This window comes from Vicugna pacos, chromosome 31 (genome assembly GCF_048564905.1).
Source record: "Vicugna pacos chromosome 31, VicPac4, whole genome shotgun sequence".
NCBI classification, from domain to species: domain Eukaryota; kingdom Metazoa; phylum Chordata; class Mammalia; order Artiodactyla; family Camelidae; genus Vicugna; species Vicugna pacos.
In genome coordinates this window covers 14800094-14814368 of record NC_133017.1, presented here as the reverse complement: position 1 = coordinate 14814368, position 14275 = coordinate 14800094, and positions in this window count along the sequence as shown.

Genomic DNA, 14275 nt, shown 5'->3' with positions numbered 1-14275 from the left:
CTCTCCTTTAGTCTGTTGAGACCAATTCCTTAGTGGTTGTCTGAATAAACTGCAGACTTCTTGTGTTTCTAGGACAAACTCTTTATTGGTGACAACATACCAGGCTTTTGATACACTGCGTGGCTCATTTTGCTGATGTTTATTTAGGAGTTTTGCCCATATTTTAATTTCCACGTTATTCATTTCTTTCTTCTCTGTGTGCTATCCTTTGGGCTTTTCCTTTTTTTCTTTCTTAAAATGGATTAAAATACACATAATATAAAATTTACCATCTGAATCATTTTTAAGTGTACAGTATCGCTGTCTTAAATACATTCCTATTGTTACGAAGACTTCTCCGTAACTCTTTTCATCTTGTAAATTTGAAATGAAGCTGAAATTCTAATGCCCATTAAAGAACAACTCCTCATTCTCCCTTATCCCCAACCCCTGGCAACTACCATTATACCTTCTGTCTTTCTGATTTTTACTACTCTGAGTACCTCATGTAATATAGGTATATAAGATCGATCTAGCTCCCTGTCGACACTGTGTTAAAAAAGGTTTTGCTCTTCATTTGACTCATTCTCTAAAATGTTATATAATTCAGCGTAACAAGATGGCATTGCTAATCAAATACTATGCTCATCCTCCTGTAAAATTCTGTATACATGAATCAACAAAGTCAATATTAAATTCGAAAAAATATGTTCTACCAACATAAGCACTATGTAATATCTTCAATTCAGTTTCAGTTATGTTTTCTTCTCCAAAGTTTACTTAATCTAAATAAAAAACAAAGTTTCCATTTACTTAATATAAATAAATAATTCTCCATGTTCATTTTCTCAAATGTTTAGTTTTCTGCAATGTAACAAAAGTTTGGAATTTAGGAATACTGAATTTTTAACTATTCTTACATCCTACATTATTTAACTTGAGTTTCACCTAACATTATGCTTGTATCATAAATATTTTGAAAACCTTCTTCCACATGGAAACTTGTTTAATCTTCCTCTGCCTTTCCAGGAAGGGTTTGGGGTTTGACAGCATATGCCTGTAGCAGATACTACGTGCTACTAGCTATTCAAAAAACTGCCACTGAGTTCTGCTTGGGGCTCATGATTGGACTAGACACCCCACCCTTCCACGCGGTTGGGCGAGGCCCTGCCGCTGAGCTCCAGCCAGGAATGTGAACAGAAGCGATGGTCCCGCCCAGGCCTGGCCCATGCGAAACCTCTGTGTGCATTCCTCCATGCTCCTTCTCCCTTTCTATTTACAGGGACAACGGTGCCCTCTGTGACATCAGAGGCCACGTGCTGAAGAAGGCAAAGTCTCCGTTAGCTGGGTTATGGAATGACCACACGGTAGGCCCAGTCTGCCAGAAACCCCTTTCCTAGGCTGTTCGTGTCAGCACAAGAGAAACTTCTGCGCACTTAGGGGAATTTACAGCGTATTTATCACTCTGTGTTACTATAGACAGTGTTACCAATTAATGCCTGAATTCATTATTTCGGGTGAGACAAAGGAGAAAGCAGAATAAGGATGGGCTCAATGTATTATTTAAGAATGAGCCCCCCCCGCCCCACTATCATAGTCTCTATACTTAGGCTGACAGGGTGCAAACTCGGCTCTAAGATGACTAGCAGTGATCAGACTAAGGAATTTGGGCTAGAAACCAAACATCAATATAAGAAAATAAATACAAGCCATTTCACAGGATGAATAATGAAGCATGATGCTGCAGGAATTTCTCTTGCCATTCAACCCAAAGAAGTAATTATGTAAAAGTATTATCCCAAAATCTTTGGGACAACACTCTTGCAGTGTTTCAAAGGCTGTTTTAATAGCCCCCAATACGTGGTGATGTCATTGTACTAGAGTTCTCTGAGCACTGCAGTACTCTGTATACACTATGGAATACATTTTTAGAGCTTATCGCTGGAGGATAGTAGTAGAAACACAGGTGTTCTTAAAAATTGGTGTAGACCATTTTTAAAACGTCAGAGACACACACAGCAATTAATTAAAGTTAGAATATATTTAAGCTTCAAGATAAATATTGAGGAGGCCAACGTGACATTCCCTGATGATGGAATCCTGAACTAGATGGCGTATCCCTAAGGTCAAGGAAAGGTTTTAAACATTTATCCCATGATTCAGTGCTTCAGGATATTTTTATATCCTGAAAGCAGATTTCCTTCCCCACCTTAATAGATGGTTACACCTGGAAAACTGCAGCTGCCTTAATAGTCTGCTTCATCCACTTGTGGTTGATTTTGCCCCACACAAAGCACCCATTACAGTTTCTTTCTCATCTCCCAAGATTTAAAAAATGGTCAAGCATTACCTACAAATACAAAAGGCCTACACTGAGTAACAAATGAAAAATATAACCCGAAATCATGTACACACACCGACAGTAAGTGCACTGGCGCATTCTACACAGAATGATGCTGGATGGTTTACAAAAAGTGCTGATGTCAGCGGTTTCCGAGGAACTTACTTACTTAATCAGACCTGTAAAGGGCCCTAGACATCTTTATTTTTAAGAAGGTTCTAGGTTTTGATCAAAAGTGTGGTTTGGGAAGTACTTTCAACCTTTATTGTGTGTCAGATTACATATACAATAAAATTAAATTATAAATCATGTAGTTGGACAAAAGTAACTTTCATATAAACTATTAATAGACACTTAAATATAACATGGCTTTTAAAATGAAATCATATGTATCTAGTTGTATTCATAAAGACAAGGCTGCACATCAAAAGCCATACAGCAGTGAGCCAGAAGGAGAAAGAAAAAGACTATATGATATCATGCATATGTGGAATCTAAAAAAAGGAAAAAGAGGACACTAATGAACTCATCTACAAAACAGAAATAGACTCGCAGACATAGTAAATAATCTTATGGTTACCAGGGGGAAAGGGAGTGGGAAGGGATAAATTTGGGAGTCTGAGATTTGCAAATATTAACTACTATATAAAAAAACAGATAAAAAGTTTCTGTATAACGCAGGGAACTAAATTCAGTATCTTGTAATAACCTTTAATGAAAAAGAACACGAAAATGAATATATGTATGTATATGTATGATTGGGACATTATGTGGTTACCAGAAATTGACACACTGTAACTGACCATAGTTCAATTAAAAAAAAAGCCACACAAAAAACATTAACAGCAAATTCAAATACAAGCGATGTTTCTCTGAATTCCATGTTTCATTCAGCACCAAACCCCACCAAACCCCATAAATCTTTTAGTCCTTTTATTGTACATTATTCTGTGTCCACATTCTCTTCATCTGCTCGGATCCCTAGATTGTATTTTATTTTCTGTGATATATTTCCTACAGATGTGTATCATTGGTGGCTGCTTTGGGGGTTGAACATCCTTCTTGGTGTCCACTGTTAATCCCCAGGTAGCACGGAGAAGCTTCCCACCCTGTACTTCCAAGCAGATCCTGGCTTATTGGTTTGTCACTAAGATATTTTGTGTTTATCATTATTGCAAAATTATCTTCCTACCACATTTCTCATATAAAAACAATGCCAGACACTCTCACCGTGACTTTTCTTATATGCAGTGCAATTCCACAGAATAAAGAATACAAAAATAAATCATGAATTTTAACATAATATTTAAAATCCAGAGACATTCTCCAGCTTTGTTTCTTATAGGTTTATTCTAAATAATCGATGAAAAATATTTGTATTTAAATTACTTTTACATGTTGACATGACATTTGGACACTGAGGTAGTGAAAAAAAAACCCTAAGTCAGATAATCTTCTACATAAAGTCTATAATAAGCAACTTATTTATTTATGTAGCAGCATATAATTCAGAGCAGAGAGAAAAAAATCCCTTTCTTTTAAATGTTAATTGGTTAGTTCCTAAGGAAACTGGTTTTAACTGTATTTATTTTCCTTTATCTCATCGATTTCAATGTTCTACAATAAGCTATCACTATCAATTCTGTGTTTTTTAAGGACTGTCTGCCCTTCTATATACACAAAATAGTCATTTATTTGTGTATTTGGTTATAGTAGAGTATAATTAAGTTGAAATAAACATTTGCCTTGTGACAGTTTCTGTTTTTTTCTCTTGATGTTGAACAATTTTGACCGCTTTTAAAGGGCACACTGCCCTAGCTGTCTTCATTTCCGCTATGTCAAAATCATCGCTGTCAAGGTTAGACAGGGCATCGGTGCACTTTATGCTGGAAAGGTTTGTTTTGTAGATTTGGAACTATGTGGAGCACAGACTTGGACTTCTAATTCTGTTAAAAACAATGTGCTATGAACATCCAAAGCCAAAAAGGACAAAATGTGATTTGGAGTCTGGCAACATAGTGAAAAACATCATTTGCATATTTATATTTTATATCAAACACTGATAAGATGGATTTTGAAATAAAATTTTAAATGACTGAAATTGAAAATATTATGTTTAATATTATTAAATAATTAAAAAATTTATTCTTTAAACTCAGGTTGTGGCTTCCAGTTAAGATGATAATTTTAATGTTTGAAATTGCCTTTTGACATGTCACATTTATATAATCTAATACCTTTCACAGGAAATAGAATATTAAGCAAGGGTTTCAGCTGTCAGAAAAAAACTCACTATGATAACTTGTATCTCTAGGAGTAAAAAGAGATGTGAGAATAAGAAGTCAAGAATATTCCTATAACCCTGAATTATAAAAATGTGACAAAGAAAATAAATTTTAAAATAAACTTAATATTACAAAAATATATTGATATAGTATTATCTAAGAAAATCATGTAATGATATTAACTAAACCCATCAAAGGCAAAATTTGCCTTTCCTGCATCTACACGTGGAATTGACTGGCCAAATAGTCTTCAGCTAGTTAAAGATAGCCTTTTATTTCCTTGATAAGCATAAAAACTCCTATACATAAGTCACTTGTGCTATTTTATAACTTTTTGTAAAATTCAATGAATAGAAAAGGCTAGCATTACTTACTTGGAAACAAAACAAATGAAATGCAGCTGAAATCCTTCAAAAGTTAAAAAAAGTAAAAAATTAGTGCTAAAAATATAGCTGCATTTTCTAAGAATGATAAAATTTTTTTCTAGATCATTTTTTCCCAGCAGCAATGAATCAAGTGTATTTATTATTAAATATGTACATGTGAGGAATAGATCTGTCTCATATAACTGTCTCGTGTCACGATGATTTCTAGTATTTCTGATCTTGCTACTGATTGTCCTTTGGATCCTAGCTGCCTAAAACAAAAATTAGGGTATTTTGGTTCACGATGTGCTGTTGAGAATAAATATGACAGTTGCTGAGTGATCAAAAACAAAGGACCATATATAAGAGATGCAAATTGTTAGGTATAAAATAAACTGCAGGGATATATTGTACAACCCAGGGAATATGGCCAATATGTCATAATAACTGCAAATGGAGTGTAACCTTTCAAATCTGTGAACCACTATATTCTATATCTGTAACTTATAAAATACCGTACATCAACTATACTTCAAAAAATTTTTAAAAAGTACAACAAACAAACAAACAAACAAACAAGACAAAGACTCATCTAATTGCTCTCATTTTGGGTCCAGAACTTCCATTGCTTCAAAGCAAAAAGCAAACAAACAGCATAGTGGGTATATTTTGCTTAATAAAATTACATATTGAGAGAAAAAAATACTGACCAACGGGAGCAGGGGCAGGGAATGGAATTATGATCATTAAAATGCTCTCCATTCTTCAGAAGGGACAGACTGCCTTAGATGCAGAAGGAACACACCATTACATCCCGTTTCAACAGAGCCACGTGTGTTAGTCGGGGTTCCCGCAGAGATACATGTCTGGCCAAATGTCTGGGTGGTTCATGGCCCCCAGTCAAGTTGACACCCCAAATTAACCATCACATCATGTAAGCAGGAAAAAGTGTTCTCCCTAGCAAACTGCGGTGGGATTGTTAAGGGCAGAAGGTGACACCTGTTACCCACCACTCTGACAGCAGCTACACGGGCACTCTGGCTCATTTCATCACAATACTTCTGAGAGGGAGAAGTTGCGGCAGGATCCAAGGATGCAGAGAGCAGACGCACCACTTCCTTTCACAAAGGTCTGCCGATGCGTCACGTTCAGGTGAGGCACTGTGCCAGTCATTCTGAGAGCAGTCATACTCTGCGTCACTATGTCCTTGAGCTCAGCAGTTATTAACAACTGCCTTCTACTTATTGGTGTTCTTCGTTGGGTGGGAGGAAAAACATTGCGAGCAGTTGCAATATCTGTATTTTCATTATGCTATCCCCAGTGCTTGGTGCGTAACAGCAGATGATCAGTCATTTCAATCAGAGGAAGGAAAATACAGATAGGTTCATCAAAATCAATGTAACCAATGGTGTGAGAGCGAAACACACAGAAATTACCCAGACAGAAGTGTTGAGTATCTTTGGCTGGAGGTAGGCATACACCAGAGTAGGGCATTATTATAACAGATGGGATTATTATTTATATTTATATTGTTCTATTTACATTTATAAACATTTTACATACATTTTATTATTTATACAAAGTTTATATGATTATAAACTTTGGGAAACACAGGATGAGCGTACAAAACTGTAAAAGCTCTTCATATGTTGGATCTTATCGGATGCCTTTACACTGCTTTGATCTGCCGTCGCGACTTGTGGACCTAAGAGAGTTTTGTGAACTCCTGTTGGCCTTTTGTTCTCTAGTTTTCTCCTGATTTTGATGTCATTTTTAGACTAAAATGTACCCCCTGCTGAGGGATTATTTTTATGATGTTGAGGGCTAGTGGGATCAGGCTTGGGTCAAAAGAATTGGTGATCGCAAAACTCAACGCCGCTGAATTAGAAGGAATGATGATTACAGTCAGTCATTTTGTTTTATTTTTATATGCAGTTTCTTGATCTTGAACATGTCACTTACACAAGGGTTCACCAGGAATGTTCCAGCCTTTTCAGATGTGACTGCTGGTCTGTGTCAACCTAAGCATTTGCCTGGCCCTCCTAGGGGACAGCAGGTTGCCATGGGTGGATGAGCTTCATATTGGAGTAGGCTCTGAAAACAGGTTTAGCTGCTATGGAAGGTTAAAAAATGCAAACACATGTTCTAATTTGGAAGAGTTTAAGGAGCTTTAACCTGATTCACAATTGGGGTTCACACCTGAATAAATAAGGCTCTAAAGAAAGTCATACTGTGGGATAGGCAAGCCAGCTTGTGAGGAGAAACCCAAAAGGGTCATTAAGTGTAACGACAAAGGAGGGAAGCAAAGAGACCGAGAGAGGCTGATGTGCGTGGTCTGGTTCTCAGAGAGAAATAAGGCCAGGCTATGCATTGCTACCCCAGTAGCCCAAAGCTACCTCTCTTTCCGAATTTTAACGTTAATGGGAAGGTGAGGTCTGCAGAGTGGGTAAGGGCTCCCAAAACCTCTGCTTCGAGAAGCTCCCTTGAAAGAAGTCGTTCACCACTAGCTCAAGAAGAATCAGTAGAATAAAGTGAAGTCCTGGGGAGGGCCTGGAGGGGTCTGGCTACAGGGCAGGCAGTGACAAAAAGTAGTTCGACTTTTAGACTTGGGTTGGTGATCGCAAAAGAACAAGGATGCAAATGGAAAGAAAGAAAAATTGTTTGCTTACATTTACTATTCATTTTTAGTGTAGGCAGATCTAAATGTCCAAAATGGATATGATCTTTAGAGTGAGAGGGCCAGAAGCTCTCACAAGATCAACTGCAAGAAATAAATTATCACTGTAGTCACTGGAAATGTGTGATGCGTTTTTGAAACTAAACACGCACACTTTACTCTCAACAAGGAAACTGGGGCCTGGGTTGGGTTGTACCTACAAAAAGAACTTGTTGAAAAAATGTGATGCAATGTTCTTCAGCATCAGCTGGGGACGATCTTAGAGCAGGAAGGCTAGCAGAGAGGACGAGCCCTCTCTAGCAACTATCCCCTGGGTCCGCTCTGCCAAGCTGTTTCCGCATTGATAGTCTTCTCCCTTCATTCTGTTGACTCAACCCATTCCTTAGTAGCCCCAGACTTTGTTCTCAGAAGCTCTCGGGAGAGCAGCACTTTGTGGACTGACGGTAAGGAGGGGTGGTATAGGTGGAGAGCCTCTGTTTTCATACAGGATTTATAGTAGCTTATTTTACTGCTGATTTCAAAGCTACCTGCTCACTAAAAACTCTCTCCCCATATCGACCCCTACTCACACCCATGTTTAGCTGAAACAGATACTTGAGTATTTACCTAGGATAGAAGATAACTTTCCTGGTGGTGTATTTGTTTTATTCACATCACCAATATGAAGGCACATGAAGAGATGAAATGAAAAGCAAAGTTCCCACCATTAGTTTGGTTTTACTTTAAGTCAGGGGAGGGCGTATATACAAAGTATTTTATTTTCAATTTCATTCACCTCTATAGTAATTGAAGACCCTTTCCTTTCATGATCTCTGTGCTTTCTTTTTTTTTTTTCCCATAATGGTTGTTCTCTTTTATAGAAAGATATCTACAAGTGACAAAAAAGGTGTCTTTAATCTCTGATGACATTCTCTAGTTCACTGAACTTCCTGATCAGGAGACTTTGGGGAACTCTCCTGTTTCATAGCCAGCTGAGTGGCATCTCCCGGGTGGAGATTATTCAGTCTTTATGACACAGACTGATTTCGTTTCTATTTATTTGCTTACTCTTCTCTTCCATTCTTTCAACCTCTGAAGAATAGTGTCTTTATCAAACACGCTGGAATTGTACTCTCTCCATACAAATAAACAACCCAAAGTTCCATTTCTGTCAAAATTCTTTTATCCTAAAAGGTCAACTCAGATTGTGCTTCCTTTCTGTGGGTCTTCTAGATTTCTCACGAGTTGGATGTGTCTTCTTTATTTTGCAAGATCCTTGCACACAGTGTCACTAAAAAACAAAACAAAACACCTTTTTCTGTAAATGACATTTGACAGCCAGGAAAGTACACCCAAGGCTTTAAAAGTCACCAGATGTATAAATACAATTTAGCTTAAAATTTTTTCTTTCCCAGCTGTAATAATTGAAGACATTAATTTAGAAATTTTCTTTCCTTTTTGCTTTCACATAGGATAATGGAATGCATCCATATTCTAAGTTTTTTATTTTTAATTATCTTTACAATGTTGTGTCAAATTTCAGTGTAGAGCACAATTTTTCAGTTATACATAAACATATATATAGTCATTGTCACATTTTTTTCTCTGTGAGCTACCATAAGATCTTGTGTATATTTCCCTGTGCTACACAGTAGAAGCTTGTTTATCTATTCTACAATTTTGAAATCCTGTCTATCCCTTCCCACCCTCCACCCACTTGGCAACCACAAGTTTGTATTCTATGTCTGTGAGTCTGTTTCTGTTTTGTATTTATGCTTTGTTTGTTTTTGATTTTTGTTTTTTTAGATTCCACATATGAGCGATCTCATATGGTATTTTTCTTTGTCTTTCTGGCTTACTTCACTTAGAATGACATTCTCCAGGGGCATCCATGTTGCTGCAAATGGCGTTATGTTGTCGGTTTTTATGGCTGAGTAGTATTCCATTGTATAAATATACCACCTCTTCTTTATCCAGTCACCTGTTGATGGACATTTAGGCTGTTTCCATGTCTTGGCTATTGTAAATAGTAAGGCATCCATATTCTTAAGCAATTTACCATTTAATACTTTATTTCAAATTTCTATTTCCTGATAGAAGGAGGGGTGGGGAGCCTGTCGGATAGCTACACTTTTCCTGCACTTCAGCCCCAGGACCAGCACTTGGTTTCCTCTGAACCATTTTTCAGGCGTGTCTGCTTGCTGAGATGCGTGTGCTAGAAAGGTGGATAGGTTTGCTCACTAGCTGAGTGGTTCATACATACAGGCTCAAAGAGAACTCAACTTTAACACCTGTCCTAGTAAAGACAAAAATCCATGGTGACATGTCATAAAATTTTGGAACGCTATACAAGTAGAGAAAACTGCAGTTGGCAAAGAGTAATGGTCCTCTGTGGTCATTTATGTTCCTCAGTGGATTACATGTATAAGGAACAATCTAATACTGGTTGACTTAAAAAAAAAAAAGAAACTGAGCTCCTAGGTCAATGCCTTACACAAAAATGATGCTTGCAAAAAAAAATCTGGTACACTAGTCATAAGACAGTGTGTTTTGTGGGGAGGGTAAAGGGGGATAGTTGAAAAATAGTGCTCTGAAATCAGATATGCCGTGGTTTAGATCCCAGAATTTATGTTCTGCTATTTATTGGATTTATTGTTTTGGAAAAATTATTCCCTCAATGAAAATTTTAGAAAAGTTCATCCACAAAATGGAGTGGAAAATAATAATAATATATACTTTTCAAAATTCTCATTGCAATTAAATTAGGTAATATATTCAATTTAACCCTGCAACTCATAGGCATTCAATAGAAACTATTTGTTACTATTAATTTCAATTATGATCATTAACCCATTAGTTATATTTATTTTCCATGAGGGTGTGCATGGAAGGGTATGCTTAAAAAGTACTCAACAGGCAGAGAACTAACAACAATGACACATACTCTTTACTGAGGCCAAATCCATTGTGATGTGGCCCAAATATAAACACTACGCATGTAGTGTGCATAGTGCCAGTAATTTAAAAGGAACGCAATGTTATTAGGTTTAGAAACATACAAAAACACTAACGTTGGACTTGGAAACCTTTGGAATAGAACACGTCTCCTCTTAGTTGACTGTTAAGAAAAGTATTTTTATGATTCCAGTGGGTCTTAACATTTAAAATGATTCTATTCCAAGTTTTCAGTGGCCAGGAAAGAATTCCTGCTCTCTCTGTCATTTAGTATGCTTTCATTAGGAGTGCTACAGTTATTAACGGAAAATGGTTCTTGTGGAGAGACTTGTAAGGGTGCCTCTCCTGCTTGAATCCTGGACCTTTCACAGCAATGCCACAGAAGTCTACTTCTCTGGGATTTGGGGATTCTTGCTCTCAGTACGATCAACTAAAAATCACATTCATCCAACTCCACTGCTCTCAAGGGTAAACTGTTTTTGTTCTGAGACTTACTGAAAGATGAGTTCGCAAAAGAACATTATCAAAAACCAAACCAAACCAAACCAAACCAAATTCCCTTAGATTCACTAATGAATCTGTCTGGACAAAGACAAGATACCTCTTGAAACAACAAACATTTATGTAACAGAATTGCTTCTGGAGTTGGATATACATGTATGATAAAAAAATGGAAAATGTCTTGCCCACTTTCCACTAAAGATCTAATTTAAAGGCATAACTGACCTTCCAAGTTGTAATTTCAGTCTAACAATATGCCGAAGATAGTTAAGTGCAGTGATGAAACTTCTGTACGTCCTGTGTCCACCGATTTCTTCAACTTAAATTGCTATCGGTAAAGCTCATTGTGACAAGTATTTCTTTCATTCAAGTGAGTTTCCGTAGAGCTAAGGTCAGGACGCACTAACTTTAAGGATTCAAACGTCTCTTGAAACACTTAAACAATTGTTGAGTGTCTTAAGGGTTTGAAGGATTCAGGTTTTAATGGCTGGCTGCATTTATCCATTGATTCATCCACCCATTCTGTCATCCATCCACCCTACTACAAGCCCTTGAGACATAAGCCTAATTTCAAGGATATAATAGCCCACTGGGGGACCAGTCAACATAATGGGCAGTTGCAGGCGCGATCAAAGCACACTTGGGAGCATTACTGAAGGAAAGCCTTGTGTAGAATAAGGAACGAGAAGCAGCTTTGGAAGGGATTTGTATTGACTCAAAGGATGAGGAAGACTTTTTTTTCTGCTGATCTAGCAAAGGAATACAGAATGTTGAACTAGTAACTTTTTAAGACATATTAGAAGCCAACAATTTCTCAGCTTCTTTCTCTGTGCCCTTTGTTTTAAAGGGAACATTAAGTATTTTTTTTTCTTGTCTGAAAGATAACATTTATACAGTGATTATTATATGCCAACCACTGTTCTAAGATTTTTATGTTTTAGTTCACTTAATCTCAAATTTATTTATAAGGTAGCTATCACGATTCCCTTTTCCAAGAGAAGGAAATAGAGATAGAGGTTAGATAACTTGCCCAAATAACACAGCTGGTCAATGGTGGCAGTGGAATTCCATCGGGTTGTGGAGCTAAGTTCTTATCCCTGCACTCTACTTGTGGTAGCTGGATAATGGTCCCCCAAAGATGTTCACATCCTAATTCCCCAAACTATCATTATGTTTACCTCAAATAGCAAGAAACTTTGTGGATATAATTAAATCAAGGGTTTTGAAACAAAGAGATAATCCTGGATTATGTGGGTGGGCCCACTGACAAGGGTCCTTAAATGGTGAGGAGAGAAGCAGAGGTCAGAGTGATGCTATATCTGAAAGGGGACAATGGTCCAAGGAGTTCAGGTGGCTTCTAGAAGCTGGAAGCTTATTCCGTATATAAATCTCCTGCCACAGTCTCCAGAAAGATCCAGCCCTGCCAACACCTTGATTTTAGCCCCATGAACCCCATTTTGGACTTCTGACTCTGCAGAACTGTAAGATAATAAATCTGCATTGTTTTAACCCACTAAATTTGTGGTAATTTGTTACAACAGTAATAGGAAACTAAAACAACTTTCTTGAAACCACCCTTCTTTCACTTGCATACCAAGTGACTACTTCTATTTTTAAAATATCTTACATTCAGTGTCCTCAGGAGAAGGTGTCTGAGCCACCGTACTGGTTATTTTCCTTTGAGGGCAGAGTTATTGCCCAGGTAATCTCCAAAACCTCTGTCCACCCTAGAGTCCTGCCTACGGCCCAGGCTCTAACCCTTGGTCCACTCATCCAGGGACAGCAGAGTCCCTCGTGTGTTCACAAGGACTCCTTGTGTGCTCAGTGGCAAGGATGGCATGGGAGTCACTTGGAGCATCACTGGTTTTCCTTTAGTGTAGCACTGGTTACTACTGATTTTTTAAAAAATGAATTGTCTATCGAATGGCTATTGCATTTTGCATTCACTGATCTTGGTGCGCCCCACTGTGAGTTACAGTCTGTGTCCTGTGTCCTGTGTCCTCTGACAGCTCTGTGCTTTATTAGCTTTAGTGTAAGTAAGGTTACATAATAACAGGTGATTTTCAATTGTTGTGACAGTTTTGAACTTCATCCTACTGAAGTCTAGTGAGTTTTGAAAGGCTTTCTCTTGCCTCTTAGTCTAGTGGTTGAGATCACAGACTCTGGTGTCAGATTGGCTCCCAAGTCCTGGGAACATTTACTAACCTCTCTTTCCCTCCATTTCCTCAACTATAAAAAAATAGGTGGTAACAGCACCTATCCCACAGGGTCATGGTAAGGGCTAATATCTCAGTACATTTAAAATGCTCAGAGCAACGTCTGCACCAAATACAGGCATGCTTCATTTTACTGCCCTTTGCCTTATTGTGCTTCACAGATATTATGTTTTTTAATTTTTATTTTTTTAATTAATTGAAGGTTTGTGACAACCCTGGGTCAAGCAAGTCCATCAGTGCCATTTTTCCAAAAGCATTTGCTCACTGCGTGTCTCTGTGTCACACTGTGGTAATTCTCAACAGTGTTTCGAACTTACACGATTATTACATTTGTTATGCTGATCTGTGATTAGTGATCTTTGATATTACTATTGTAAGAAAAAATTATGACTCACTGAAGGCTCAGATGATGGTTAGCATTTTTTTCTTAGCAATAAAGCATTTTCAAATCAAGCTCTGTACATTTTCTAGACCTAATGCTACCGCACATTTAACAGACTACAGCACAGTGTGAACGTAACTTCTGTATGCACTGGGAGACCAACAAGTCTGTGCGATCTGCTTTGTTGTGATATTCACTTTACCGTGGTTGTCTGGAGCTGAACCTGCGACATCTCCACGGTGTGTCCGTTAAGTGCTTACCAAGCACTAGCTATCATTGTTACCAAACATATAAAAGTTACTTTGCAAAGAAACTGGCCTTGTTGAATTTTGAGACTTGCATGATATCCATCAGTCATATACCATAGAGCCTGAATACAAATGTGATTTGTAGGACTGAGCTCTGTTCGCCTGCTGCAGATTATTTGTGTGTGTATGTTGGAAGCTGCTCCTTGTCATAAATGATGAAATTCAGTAAGAAGGCAAATGGGTACATGTGCATTATGACTGGGGCATGTATGGTGATCACATAGTCCCCAGATGGCTGACTTAGCGCCAGTGTTTGCACCGCACATCTCTGTAGTCTGAGCAGCAAT